At 44.4% G+C, this 13,296-nt stretch overlaps 1 protein-coding gene across 4 annotated transcripts in view; it reads right to left on the reverse strand.

The window, feature by feature from the left end:
* Positions 1–13,296, reverse strand: part of TAF4B (TATA-box binding protein associated factor 4b) — a 187,915-nt gene that overhangs the window by 77,838 nt on the left and 96,781 nt on the right. The window contains exon 15 of one of the 4 annotated variants that reach the window (XR_014074862.1): positions 685–807. The exons of the other annotated variants lie outside the window; for them this stretch is intronic. The gene's annotated coding sequence lies outside the window, so the exon portion shown is untranslated. The remainder of the gene's footprint in view (positions 1–684; positions 808–13,296) is intronic. 4 annotated transcript variants of the gene reach the window in all.

Raw genomic sequence — 13,296 nt, forward strand, 5'->3', positions numbered from 1 at the left:
GCGAAGGGACCTCTGCTTTTGCTGAGCCCCACCCCCTCAGTCTCACCATGGCTGACAAGCCCTCCCTCCACCTTCATACCTCTAAAACCAGACCTGGGCTTCCCCTTCAAGCGAGGCTGCAGCAAATGGGCACCCTGTTCCCACGCACAAGTCACGTGGGGCCCCAGTGGACCCACTGCACATGCGGCCGTGTGCAGACAACCCGGAGCTGTGTCCTCAGGCATCCCCACCGGTACCGCCATGGAGGAGGAGGGTGGGCGTGGGGCAGAGGAGCCCCCAGAAAGAGGCTCCAGGGTCTGACGTGGCAGGGGCTCAGGCGGCTGGGCGGTGACTCACCCCCAGCTGCTCGCTCGGTGGTGGTGCCAGGCAGGCAGGTGGGCAGGGCGGCCGTGAGATGCTTTATCCTTAGTCCCGCCACATGTGAAAGACTGAAGCCCATGGATGGCCGTGACCGGTGTGTGGGTGTGAATGGTGGGCAAAGGCGGAGACTGTGTGAACGCTGAGGCTCTCTCATGCTTCAATTCCAGCAGGCCTTACCTCTCAGAAAGCCTGCGTGGCTACCATCAATGTTTCATCATTTAAAGGGGGTCTATCATGTGTATCATTTACAGAGGCAAGAGCGTCTGGGCTGTGTGCCCTGTGCGACCACTGGAGGGTTGATCCCATGCTCCTCAGATGGCTTACGAAAGCTGTCCATCTGCACTTTCTCCCGATGTGCTCCAGCCTCAGGAAATGAGTAAGTCCTCAAATAAAGATACATCATGGACCTTTGCCTTTTGCCTGGACAACCTTCTTTCTCCTAGGAGTCTAGGTAAAGTGAAAGTGAAAGTGTTAGACACCCAGTTGTCTCCGACTCTTTGTGACCCCATGGCCTATAGTCTGCCAGCCTCCTCTGTCCTTGGGATTCTCCAGGCAAGAATACGGGAGTGGGGGGAGTGGATTGCCATTTCCTCCTCCAGGGGATCTTCCCGACCCAGGGATCAAACCCGGATCTCCTGCACTGCAGGCAGATTCTTTACCATCTGAGCCACTAGGGAACTCCTAGGCAGCTCCTAAATTTCCCAAGTCTCTCCTGGAGCAGGCCCCCTTCCTGTGCACCCTGCAGGGCCTTGCACGCCTTCCATCCCAGTACTGAACACACCCCACACAGCTACTTGATGATAACTTTGTCACCTGTCAAGGATATAGTTCACCTCTGTGTACCCATCACCTTGCTTGGGGACAAGGACATGCGATAAAATAAAACTGGGTATCACTATTCCTGGGTCAGGAAAATTCCCTGGGGAAGGAAATGGCAACCCATCCAGTATTCTTGCCTAGAGAATTCCATGGACAGAGGAGCCTGGAGGACTACAGTCCATGGGGTCACGAAGAGTTGGACACAACTGAGCAACTAAACAATAACAAAAACAAATTACTATTCTTGAGCTATTTGATATTTATTTGTTTTCAAGAAGGAAAAGAAACTGAAAGTAAAGACAGAAAGTGAAAGAAATAAGTAAGAGTTGATACAAACAAGAATGAAAGCCCTCCCACTGCACTGGGTTCACCCTTCGCCCTCGCCACACTGTGTTCCAGCCACGCGCCTCCCATATGTCTCACCTATGCAGGGAGCTGTGGGGGCAGAGCGTGTGTCTCCTTCATCCTAGAATCCTACTGTATGAGATGTAGTGTCTGGTACACAGTAGGCACCAAATAAATGTCTGCTGGATGTTTGGCAAAACCAGTGAATGCAAGAAATCCATAGACAGGAGCAGCAACTACATGTTGAGTGGAAATGGTGGAGTGTGTTGGAGTGTATCCAACCTACAACCAAGACACCTGTACACTTGGAAGCAAGAGCCACAGCTAAGACTGTTGCTGGGGGTTGGGGTTAAGTATTTTGCCAGGCAGCTCAAACAAATGCCCAGATGTCAGGCTCTCAGGCTCCCAAGGCCAAGCTCATGGCCAAAGGGGACACTCTACCAATTTGATGGATGATTCAAACCTTTGTCCCCCTGGGCACCAGTTGTCTGTTTTGCTACTGACCATTTATCGACATTATTCTTATCTGTAAAATGAGGTGCCTGTTCCAGGCTCTCTAATATCCCTTAGCCTGCTCATGTGTATAATTCCATCCCCTCAAAAGCTCTGCAAAGGGGATATTCTGTAGCTAAATTTATTTATTTATGGCCGTGCTGGGTCTTCATTGCTGTGTGTGGGCTACTCTCTAGTCACGGTGCATGAGCTTCTCATTGCAGTGGCTTCTCTTGTTGCTGAGCAATGGGCTCTAGGGTAGGTGGGCCTCAGTAGTTGTGGCACAAGGGCTTAGTTGCCGCACAGCATGTGGAATCTTCCCGGACCAGGGATCGAACCCATGTCTCTCCTGAATTGGCAGGCAGATTCTTAACCATTGGGCCACCAGGGAAGTCTTCCATAGCTAAATATTGAATGAACAGTGACCACTACAAAACCTAAGAAAAGTATTTTAGACCATAAGATCTATTTATGAGTGGAAAAGTCACCAGGGAAAACAGGATTCCAATGGTACATTGTTGTTCGAGTCATACTATCAGTGCAATGTACAATATCTCATTCATATAGTAGATCTGAAATGCTGTACTATTATTGCTACCAATGCCACCACTACAAGTGCTTTTATTATCAAGGTGTCCATTTAGATCAAAGGCACCCTTATGCAAATCAAAATGGAAGTTTAAAATATAAAAGATGTGGGAGAATTTGCTTAGAAATGGGATAGATGTTAATAATCTCTCCTGAGAGGGTAAGACCAGATAGAGTGACTCTCCAAGACAAGTGTTGGCCCCTGTAACTGGAAGCAGGGTGATGTTTCTCTTTGGCAGACAATCCTTCCAACTTCTCTCCAATCCTCCACAGCACTCACCCCTCTGAATGCAGTTCCTGTACGCAGTCAGGTAATTTGTCCATTGCTTTAATAAGTTTAGGCCCTGTTCTCATGTTTATCTGGATCAGAAACTGGCTCAGTGATTGCTAGGTTGCATAAGAAGATAATTTTTAAAAATATTACCTGTGTTTCTAGACAATTGTGCATCATTAAGTTCATTCTAGTACTGTGCCCTCAGGCAAACTAATCTCTCAAGGGTTTCAGTTTATCATCCTGAAATCTGACTGCATGGCTAAGGCTCAGTACATCTTTAAAATCCTAATCTTGGATCTGATCTGACCCACAGGGGTGGCCAGTTTTAAGCAAACCTGCATGCATGCGTGCTAAGTTGCTCCAGTCGTGTCCGACTCTTTGTGACCGACTCTTCATGACCCTATGGACTGTAACCCATCAGGCTCTTCTGTCCATGGGATTCTCCAGGCAAGAACACTGGAGTGGGTTGCCATGCCCTTCTCCAGGGGATCTTCCTGACTCAGGGATCGAAACTGTGTCCTGCATTGGCAAGCAGGTTCTCTACCACTAGTGCCACCTGGGAAGCCCCCTAAGCAAACCTAGTATTCAGAAAAGTCCAAATTTACCAAAGATCAATGAAGGCAGCGATAGGTAGAGCAGTGCTTCTGAAACTTATGTGACACACATATAAATCCCCTGGGCATCTTGTTAAAACACAGATTCTGACTGAGCAGCTCTGGGGTGGGGCCAAGGTCCTGCATCTAACAATCTCCTGATGAGGCCTGTGCTGCAGGTCCCAGGACCACAGTTTGAGCGGCAAGGGTATAGCATGCCCACTATGCTAAAGCCTTCCTGTAAACAACACTGCCAATGGTGCTTACTCATGCTCTTGTCTTGCTTTACACCTGTGCCCAGCTTTCTGACCCAGGGACCAGCCCTTACCCCAGAGCAACCATCTATAGGCTGGCCAGTCACCTGTGGGATAGTTTAGCACAGAATCATTATCCAAAAGGTATGAACGTCCAAAAGGAAGAGCATTTATTTAATCCACCCATGTGCTTCCTCTCTCTTGGGTGGTTTGAATGTGACACACAGACGCACACGTGTGCAGGGAGGACACATTTGCAGGAAACAGAGAGCAAGACAGCAGCAGAAAGTCAGCAGGAGAGGCAGGGACTGAGATTCCCGAGAAAGGGATGCTGACGTCGAGGGGACACGACGACAGGACTGCTGGAGGTTGTGCTGTATGGTGAGGACTTTTCGTTCTCCCAGAAGCCTGGCCGCAGGTGTGTGGTATTCTGGTGTTTCCCGTAAGCTTTGATTAAAGCCCATGAATGCATATGCTTTGAACATTTCTCTGTACCTTGTGACCCTAGAAGTGATCCTGCCCTTTGAATCTATCCTTTACTTCATCTGGGTTGTTACTGGAGTAAACAGCCCTGGGGCATATTAGTTAGCATCACTTAAGCCCATATTTCTCACACAAACAGAAAGGTACCACTTCAGATCATCTCACCAGAGCCAGATGACCACTTCTACCAAAAAGCAACAGCAGGGGCTTCCCTGGCGGTCCAGTGGTTAAGCATCTGATTGTGGTGCGGGGGAACATCCTGGTAAGATCTGGTAAGATTTTACATGCCACAGGGCAATTAAGCCTGCGAGCCACAACTACTGACTCCGTACATCCTAGAACCCAAGCTCGGCACCAAGAGAAGCCTCCACAATGAGATGCCTGTGCACTGAAACTAGAGAGTAACTTCCACTCGCCGCAACTGGAGAAAGCCTGTACAGCCAACAAGGACTTAGTGCAGCCAAAAAAATAAAAATAAAGAAAATAGACTGATGCTTGAGGGTGGCAACATGCTTCATGGTCTCACAGCCAGCCCTGTCTTGTTCAACACACTTCTGGGCAGATAGAATGAACACAGAAGGCACGCTGATGCAACGTATAGGTGACACAAGGCTGAACAGGATAATGGGTTGCACAGTGGATTGAGTCACTTGAACTGAAATGTCCTCATTGAGTGACAGAATCAAAATCTAAATGATCAAGACCAGCTGCGGCTGCTGCTAAGTCACCTCAGTCGTGTCCGACTCTGTGCGACCCCATAGACGGCAGCCCACCAGGCTCCGCCGTCCCTGGGATTCTCCAGGCAAGAACACTGGAGTGGGTTGCCATTTCCTTCTCCAATGCATGAAAGTGAAAAGTGAAAGTGAAGTTGCTCAGTCATGTCCGACTCTTAGCGACCCCATGGACTGTAGCCTACCAGGCTCCTCCATCCATGGGATTTTCCAGGCAAGAGTACTGGAGTGGGGTGCCATTGCCTTCTCCGCAAGACCAGCTAGAACAGGCCAAAACTAACAACACGAGGCAAGCAGAGCATAGGAAGGTTCTCTTCAGGTTCATAGAGGCAACTGACAGCCAGGTGCTTCCCCAACTGCAGTGAGGAGGGGACACACCTGGGGTTCTCTCTAAACGGCAGGTTCTGACTCAGTAGGTTTGCAGTGGGGGCTTGAAAGCCTGCTTTTCTGACAAGTTGCTAGGTGAAGAGGGTGCTGCTGGACCACTGGCTACTCTGAGTGCCTAAGTCACTTCAGTCGTGTCTGACTCTTTGCGGCCCATGGACTGTAGCCCACCAGGCTCCTCTGTCCACAGAATTCTCCAGGCAAAAATACTGGAGCGGGGGCCATGCCCTCCTTCAGGGGATCTTCCCGACCTGGGGATGAATCGAGAGGCTGAAAAAGCCCTGAGCTGTTTGTCAACCATACGTTCACACGACCACCATCTGAATTCACGCAAATGAATGGCCCTACTATCCTCTGAATCCCCAGCCCCTTCTGCTGTATTGCATTTAGGACAGAAAACCACATTTTAATGTGGCCTTTAGCAGAGAAGAATGTGATGAGAACAAATAAAATTCTGAGACATCTAGAATCTACGTGGTGAGAATGGGAAGAACGGGGACGCTTCAGCTAACAGAAGGGACACACCATGTGCAGGATACGATATAGTAGCTATCACTACATATTTAAAATGCTGGGAAGAGCTCCAGAGCACTAGAAAAACAAACTGAAACACAACACAACAACCAGGCTCCTCTGTTCATGGGATTCTCCAGGCAAGAGTACTGGAGTGGGTTGCCATGCCCTCCTCCAGGGGATCTTCCCCACCCAGGGACTGAACCTGCGTCTCTTATGTCTCCTGCATTGACAGGCTGGTTCTTTACCACTAGCTCCACCTGGGAAGCCCATATTACAGATATAGTTATTAGCAATTAACTGCTATGATAGTTACATCATGTTAGTGATTTACACATTAGATGTTTATTTCTCAGTTGCGTATAGTCTAAAACGGATGTTCTCGGGACTTCCTTGGTGGTCCAGTGGTTAAGACTCTGAGCTTCTACTATAGGGGGCAGGAGTTCAATCCCTGGTCAGGTAACTAAGATCCAGAACTCCACATGGTGTGGCCAAGTAAATAAATAAAATAGGTATCTTTGATTAGCAAGTAGCTTTGCTCCAATTGGCCACAATTCAGTGACCACTGCTCCTTCCATGTGGTGGCTCTGCCAACGTCACGAGCCTTGCAGGGTCTTGATAGAAAGGAAAAGAGCAAGCAGGTCACACACAGCAGGCTGTCAGGAGCCAGCTCTGACAGGTGACACATCACTTCTGCCTGCACATGATTGGCCAGACCTGACACAAGGTCACATTCAGTGACAGGAGACTAAGAAATGTGGTTAAGCCCAAGAAGAAATGGACATGGTTAACAGCCAGCTACTCCCAGCTGCTTTCTCTCCTAAGGCTGCTGTGAGGGTGATGGTTTAGATAGCAGAGGGAGAATGCCGAGCTTGGTCTAGTCCCTGTTACAGTCATCGCTCAACAAACTGCTGTTATCACTTAACTTTGGAGAACAAAGGTAGTTCCCAAATATTAAATTATGGGGAGACAGTTCAGTTCAGTTCAGTCGCTCAGTTGTGTCCGACTCTTTGCGACCCCATGAACCGCAGCACACCAGGCCTCCCTGTCCATCACCGACTCCCAGAGTCTACCCAAACTCATGTCCATTGAGTAGGTGATGCCATCTAACCATCTCATCCTCTGTCGTCCCCTTCTCCTCCTGCCTTCAATCTTTCCCAACATAGGGAGACAGATTTCAGATCAAACCAAGACAAAACAAAGAAATAACAGTTCAATTATGGATTCTGTGATGACAGTAAGGCTCCTACCACTGGAGCTATTCAAGTAGAGGAGCTTGGACTTCAGGGAGGCCAAAGGGAGTTCCTTTATTAGTTGAATACTGGACCAGTTAACCTTTGAATAGCCTCTGAAATATCAAGAACCTTGGGCTGCAAATAAGTGGTTTGATTCTAAGCGGATTTGCACACAAATGTGGTAGATGGGACCACATCAACATCCTTGTTTTATGGACTCTCATCTTTGTAACCTAGCCTGCCCCTTAGCAATGGATGTCACTCAGTAGCCTTGAAACAGGTGAAACCAGATTAAGAGGATGCAACATCCTACACTTTTGCTTGATTTGATATCTTTTTCTCCTTATCTCATGCCTGTGTCTGCAGCTATTAAAAAGATGGATTAAAATTTCATCTTGGGAACCTGAGATTTGAATCCTCCCTTGAGATAACTGCAGACTACGTCATGAAAACAAGTTTGAGAATCTGCTAGATGATTGATCCTACATTAACATTTCAGGCAGATCCTGCTGGTTTCTGACCTTTACAGATTACACTTGATAGATTTTTCTGTGGGTGTCTGCCTAGAATATATGCAGACTTCTTCTAAGGGCATTTCCCCCAAACCCCTAGCAACTGTTTTGCCTAGTTATTCAGTAAATCCATAAGAAGTAGACAGAGGATGGCCTTTGAAAGGTGCAGCAGGCAAAACACATTCTTTAACAAGTTAAATGAGGCATGCCTGTACTCTCTTGAAGTTCTTGCAGATGGGGCCCAAGTTCACTTTTATAAAAAAAAAAAAAAGCCGAATACTTGACACCTGTTAGAATCTGCACTTCCACATGAAATAAACTTATGATTTGCTCACAGTGTGGAGAATTTACTTAAGAACAGTCAACATGTACATAACATGCAAAACCTCAAAAGGCTTCAGAAGATAGTCACTTGAAGATACTTCTGTAAATAGCAGGATGGCAGTCTACACCACATCAAAGACATGTTGCTCAGAACAGAGTCACCTACTAGAAACTTCTGAGCCTAAAGAGGAGAGAAGCGGGGAGAAGGGGAAGACAGGGGTCTTGACAGATCATCAGATTCTAAGTTACCTGTCTCAGGAGACACAAAATCAACCCCTTTTCATTTTAATAACCATGACGTTTTTTCATTACTCTTCAAGTCAGAGGCAGAAAATAAAGTATTAGGAATATAAATCATACACAGTATTCATCCTACACCCTGTAGTAGGGTGAATAGTATCTCCCCTCCCAAATTCATGTCCGCTTGGAACCTCGGAATGGGACCCAATCTAGAGATAGGGTTTTTGTCTACTGCAGAGCATAAGAACACTGCTTAATGTTACGTGGCATGCTGGATGGGAGGAGACTTTGGGGGAGAACGGATACATGTGTACGCACGGCCGAGTCCCTTTGCTGTTCACCTGAAACTATCACAACATTGTTAATCGGCTACACCCCACTACAAAATAAAAAGTTAAAAAAAACCAAACAGAAATAGGGTCTTTGCAGATGTTAGCTGAGGGTCAAGATGAGATCAGACCGGACTACAGTGGGCTCCGAATTCCATGCCTGGTGTCCTTGTAAGAAGAGGTGAGGACGCGGAGAAGAGCTGGTGAAGATGGAAGCAGACTCTGGAGTTCTGCTGCCATAGCCAAGGCCAGCAAAAGACACCGGAGGCCGGAAGGGCAAAGGTTCTCCAAGAGCCTCTGGAGCGAGTATGGGCCTGCCGACACCTTGATTTCAGACTTCTGCCCCCAGAACTGTGAGAGAATTTAACTGTTTTTAGCCACCCAGTTGTGGCAATTTGGTATGGCAGCCACGGGGACCTCATCCAGCTCAGGAGAGATCAAGAAGGGCACCTGAATGGTTCTTTGGTTGGGGTCTGTCTAGTAGCACGCGCAACTTACCCTTCTTGATAACGGCAGAAGACACAGAGAAGACAAGATGCACCCTTTACTCAGTTGCTCTCCTCGGCATTAACAGCCACCACTGTCTACTCTGACAGGAATTAACACTCCTAAGAAGCACCCTGTGAGATACTCATATCTCCATCTGAAAGTTAAAAGGTTCCTTGGAGACCACCTGGCACAACTTCACACTTCTATTTGGGGAAATGAAAACCTAAGACAGGCTTCCCAGGCGGTGCAGTGGTAAAGAATCTGTCTGCCAAGGCAGGAGAGGCAAGGGTCATGGGTTTGATCCCTGGGTCAGAAAGATCCCCTGGAGAAGGAAACGGGAACCCACTCCAGTATTCTTGCCTGGAGAATTCCATGGACAGAGGAGCCTAGAGGGCTGCAGTCCACGGGGTCACAAAGAGTCAGACATGACTGAACACGCAGGCATACGCATAAACCTAAGTCAGGAGATTTCAAGAAATCAAACCAGCAAATCTTTACCTTCCTCTCATCTTTAGGTAAAACCTCCATTAAAATTACAAACCATAAAGTTATGAGTCCTACAGTCTAAACCTCATAGGTAACATTTCCGCACTAGCTTTGATTCTGCTCAGTAGTTTATATATAGAATTTTGGCAATTCTCCCACATTACCTTCTCACATAGAAGCCCAAGGCAAATAATGAGACACTTCTCTTCAGGGGATATGTGCTACTTCGCATTATTAGTGTGTTTATGTATCTTGAGTCCGTATCTCTGACTAGAGAACCCCTCGAGGACATGGACTCTGTCTTATGCATCTTTGCTCCCCATGCTTAGTCCCTCAGTCGTGTCCGACTCTCTGCGATCCCATGGACTGTAGCCCGCCAGCCTCCTCTGTCCAAGGGGATTCTCCAGGCAAGAATATTGAAGTGGGTTGCCATGCCTCCTCCAGGGGATCTTCCCAACCCATGGATCGAACCCAGGTCTCCCACATTGCAGGCAGGTTTTTTACCTTCTGAGCCACCAGAAAAGCCTTTGTTCCCCATAGTGCAGCATATTTTTACAAGTTTGCCAAATGAGTATTTCGGGATCAAGCATCCCTTCAGGGATCACTCCTGGGAACACAAATTTAAATCATCCCTATTATGATCTACTTATTACCTTTAAACGAAAAATGTCAATCTTGAAAAAAAGAGGTTGGAGTGACCCTCAATTCAGGTTAACTTGCAATCCTAATGTTCATGGTGGGAGGGTCCTGTCAGTGAAACTTTATAACTGGCACACTCAATTCTTAGCTTAAGTGATTTTTTCCCCTTTCCTTCTCCTTACCTCCTACCAGAGGAAACCTCTACTCCCCTTGTTGATTTTTTCATGATGCCTGTTTGGTAGAGGAACATTGTTGACACACACTTGGATATGACTGGATTCTTCTAGTGAGAAAAGAAAATTTACTAAACAGTAAGAAAATCTGAGACTAAAATCCCTCAAGGAAAATTTCAGTGTTGTTTTCCCAAAGATTTGCAGCAAGGTTCTACTAGGATTCCTGGCCTGGGACACAGTATAAACTGAGTAAGAATAAAGAGATTGTGAAAATGGCAATGGATAGATCAGTATGCTCCTATACATAAATAAAGGAGGAACCCACATCTACATGCTTGTATGTATACAGACTATGTCTGGTGAGAGATATATGAAACTGGAAAAAGTGGGTGAACCGAGGGAGGGGAGCACAGGACCTCTGCAGTCTGTTAGTAGGAGAATTACTTTGGTATGCCCTGTTATATGGTTTGATTGTTCACAATATCTATAATAGTTTCAATTAAAAATTTTAAAATAACAGCATGGCTTCATTACTACTTCCAACCCTACAAGAAACTTACTAGGCAAAGCCATGGACATAAGAATTACTCTGCTTATTAGATGTAAACTGTGCCTAAATGTTTAAAAAAAAAAAGCTGTTTCAGTGCAGTAAGGCATATGAAAATATCTGAAAAGCTAATGACATTAAAAACAAACATTGGCTATTAGGTCATATATAAACATAGGATATATTATACTTTTATTTCCTGCAGAATTACTGACTCCTGTTAACATTAAAAGTTTCACAAACACTTAGTTGGTTCATTGTACAAGTAGGTATGAAGTCCAACTCAATCATCTTGAGATCTTGGTTCCTTATTTTTCTAAAGAATATGCCCTAATATTGCTTGTGGGTTTTCTTTTTTTTTTTTTGGCTGCAACTACAACATAACTAGTATAAATGGTTTTAATTCTAAATAAAGTTCTGCCAAAATTCTAATGAAACAAAATTTACCTCAAAGCAGATTTCAAGAAATACAGTCTTTAATTTTTATTCAACATAATTTTGGAACTTCTCGCCACAGAATCATAAAAGAAAAAGAAATAAAAGGAATCTAGACTGAAAAGGAAGAAGTAAAACTGTCACTGTTTGCAGATGCCATATTACAAAAAAGATGCTATCAGAAAACTAGAGCTCACCAATGAATTCAATAAATTTGCAGGAAGCAAAATTAATATACAGAAATCTTGCATTTCTATACACTAACAATGAACTATCAGAAATCAAGGAACAAGCTCATTGACTGCTGTATAAAAAACAATAAAACACCTAGGAATAAACCTACCTAAGAAGTTAAAAGACCCGTACTTGGGAAACTATAAGACACTGATGAAGAAACTGAAAATGACACTGACAAATGGAAAGATACACTATGTTCTTGAATTGGAAGAATTGATATTGTTAAAATGACCATACTACTTAAGGCACTGAATGTACAGATTCAATGCAGTCCCTATTAAAATACCAATGGCATTTTTCACAACTGCAAATAATTTTAAAATTTGTAAGGAACACAAAAAATCCCAAATAGCTACAACAATCTTGAGAAAAAATAACAAGAGCTGGAGGAATCATACTCCTTGACCTCAGACTATACTACAAAGCTGCAGTAATCAAAACAGTATGGTACTGGCACAAAAACAGACACACAGATCAATGGAACAAGAAATAAACACACACACAATGGTCAATTAGTTTATGAAGAAGGCAGCAAGAATATAATGGAGAAAAGACAGTCTCTTTAATAAATGGTGTTGGGAAAACCAGAGAGCTGTTTGTAAAAGAATAAAATTAGAAATTCTCTAACACTATTTACAAAGATAAACTTCAAAATGGATTAAAGACCTAAATGTAAGACTGAATACTATAAAACTCCTAGAGGAAAGCACAGGCAGAATACTCTTTGACATAAATTGCAGCAGTGTATTTTGGATCCGACTCCTAAAGCAAAGGAAACAAAAGCAAAAATAAACAGAAGGAACCTAATTAAATTAAAAAGCTTTTGCCCAGCAAAGGAAACCATCAATAAAATAAAAGGACAACCTGCTGCATGGGAGAAAATACTTGCAAATGATATGACCAATAAGGGATTAATATCCAACATATATGAACAACTCATATAACTCAACATCAAAAAACAACAAAACAACAAAAAACCCAATTAAAAAATGGGCAGAAGAACATTTTTTCCAAAGAGGAAATGCAGATGGCCAACAGGCATATGAAAATATGCTCAACATCACTAGTCATCAGGGAAATGCAAACTAAAACCACAATGAGATATCACTTCACACCTGTCAGAATGGCTATCACCCAAAAAAAACCAACCAACCAACCAACCCACAAGTAACAAATGTTGGAGAGGATATGGAGAAAAGGGAACCCTCCTACACTGTTGGTGGGAATGTAAATTGGTGCAGCCACTGTGGGAAAATGAAGGTTTCTCAAAAAGCTAAAACTAGAGCTACCATATGACCCTGCAATTCCACTCCTGGGCATAGATCTAAAAAAACAAAATGCTAATTTAAAAAGATACATGCACCCCAATGTTCACAGCAGCGTTATTTACAATTGCCAAGGTATGGAGGGAACCAAAATGTCCATCAACAGATGAATGAATAGAGATGTGGTGTGTATATATATATGTGTATACACACAATAGAATGCTACTTAGCCATAAAAAAGAATGAAAATTTGCATTTGCAGTAACATGGATGGGAGGGCATTAAGCCAAGTGAAATACGTCAGAGAAAGACAAACACCGTATGATATTACTTACAAATGGAAATCTAACTAGTGAATAAAAACAAAAAAGCAGCAGCCTCATAGATACAGAGAACAAACTAGTGGTTACCAGTGGAGACAGGGAAGGGGGCAATAAAGGGGTAGGGAAAAAGGGTTATTATAGGATTACATGAAATCATATGTGTGAAACTTTTGAAAATTGTAAAACACTAAAGCACTATAGAATTGAAACTTTCATTCAATTAAAA

The sequence above is a fragment of the Giraffa tippelskirchi genome, chromosome 14, assembly GCF_054371585.1.
Source record: "Giraffa tippelskirchi isolate mGirTip1 chromosome 14, T2T-mGirTip1v1.2.pri, whole genome shotgun sequence".
Taxonomy (NCBI): Eukaryota; Metazoa; Chordata; class Mammalia; order Artiodactyla; family Giraffidae; genus Giraffa; species Giraffa tippelskirchi.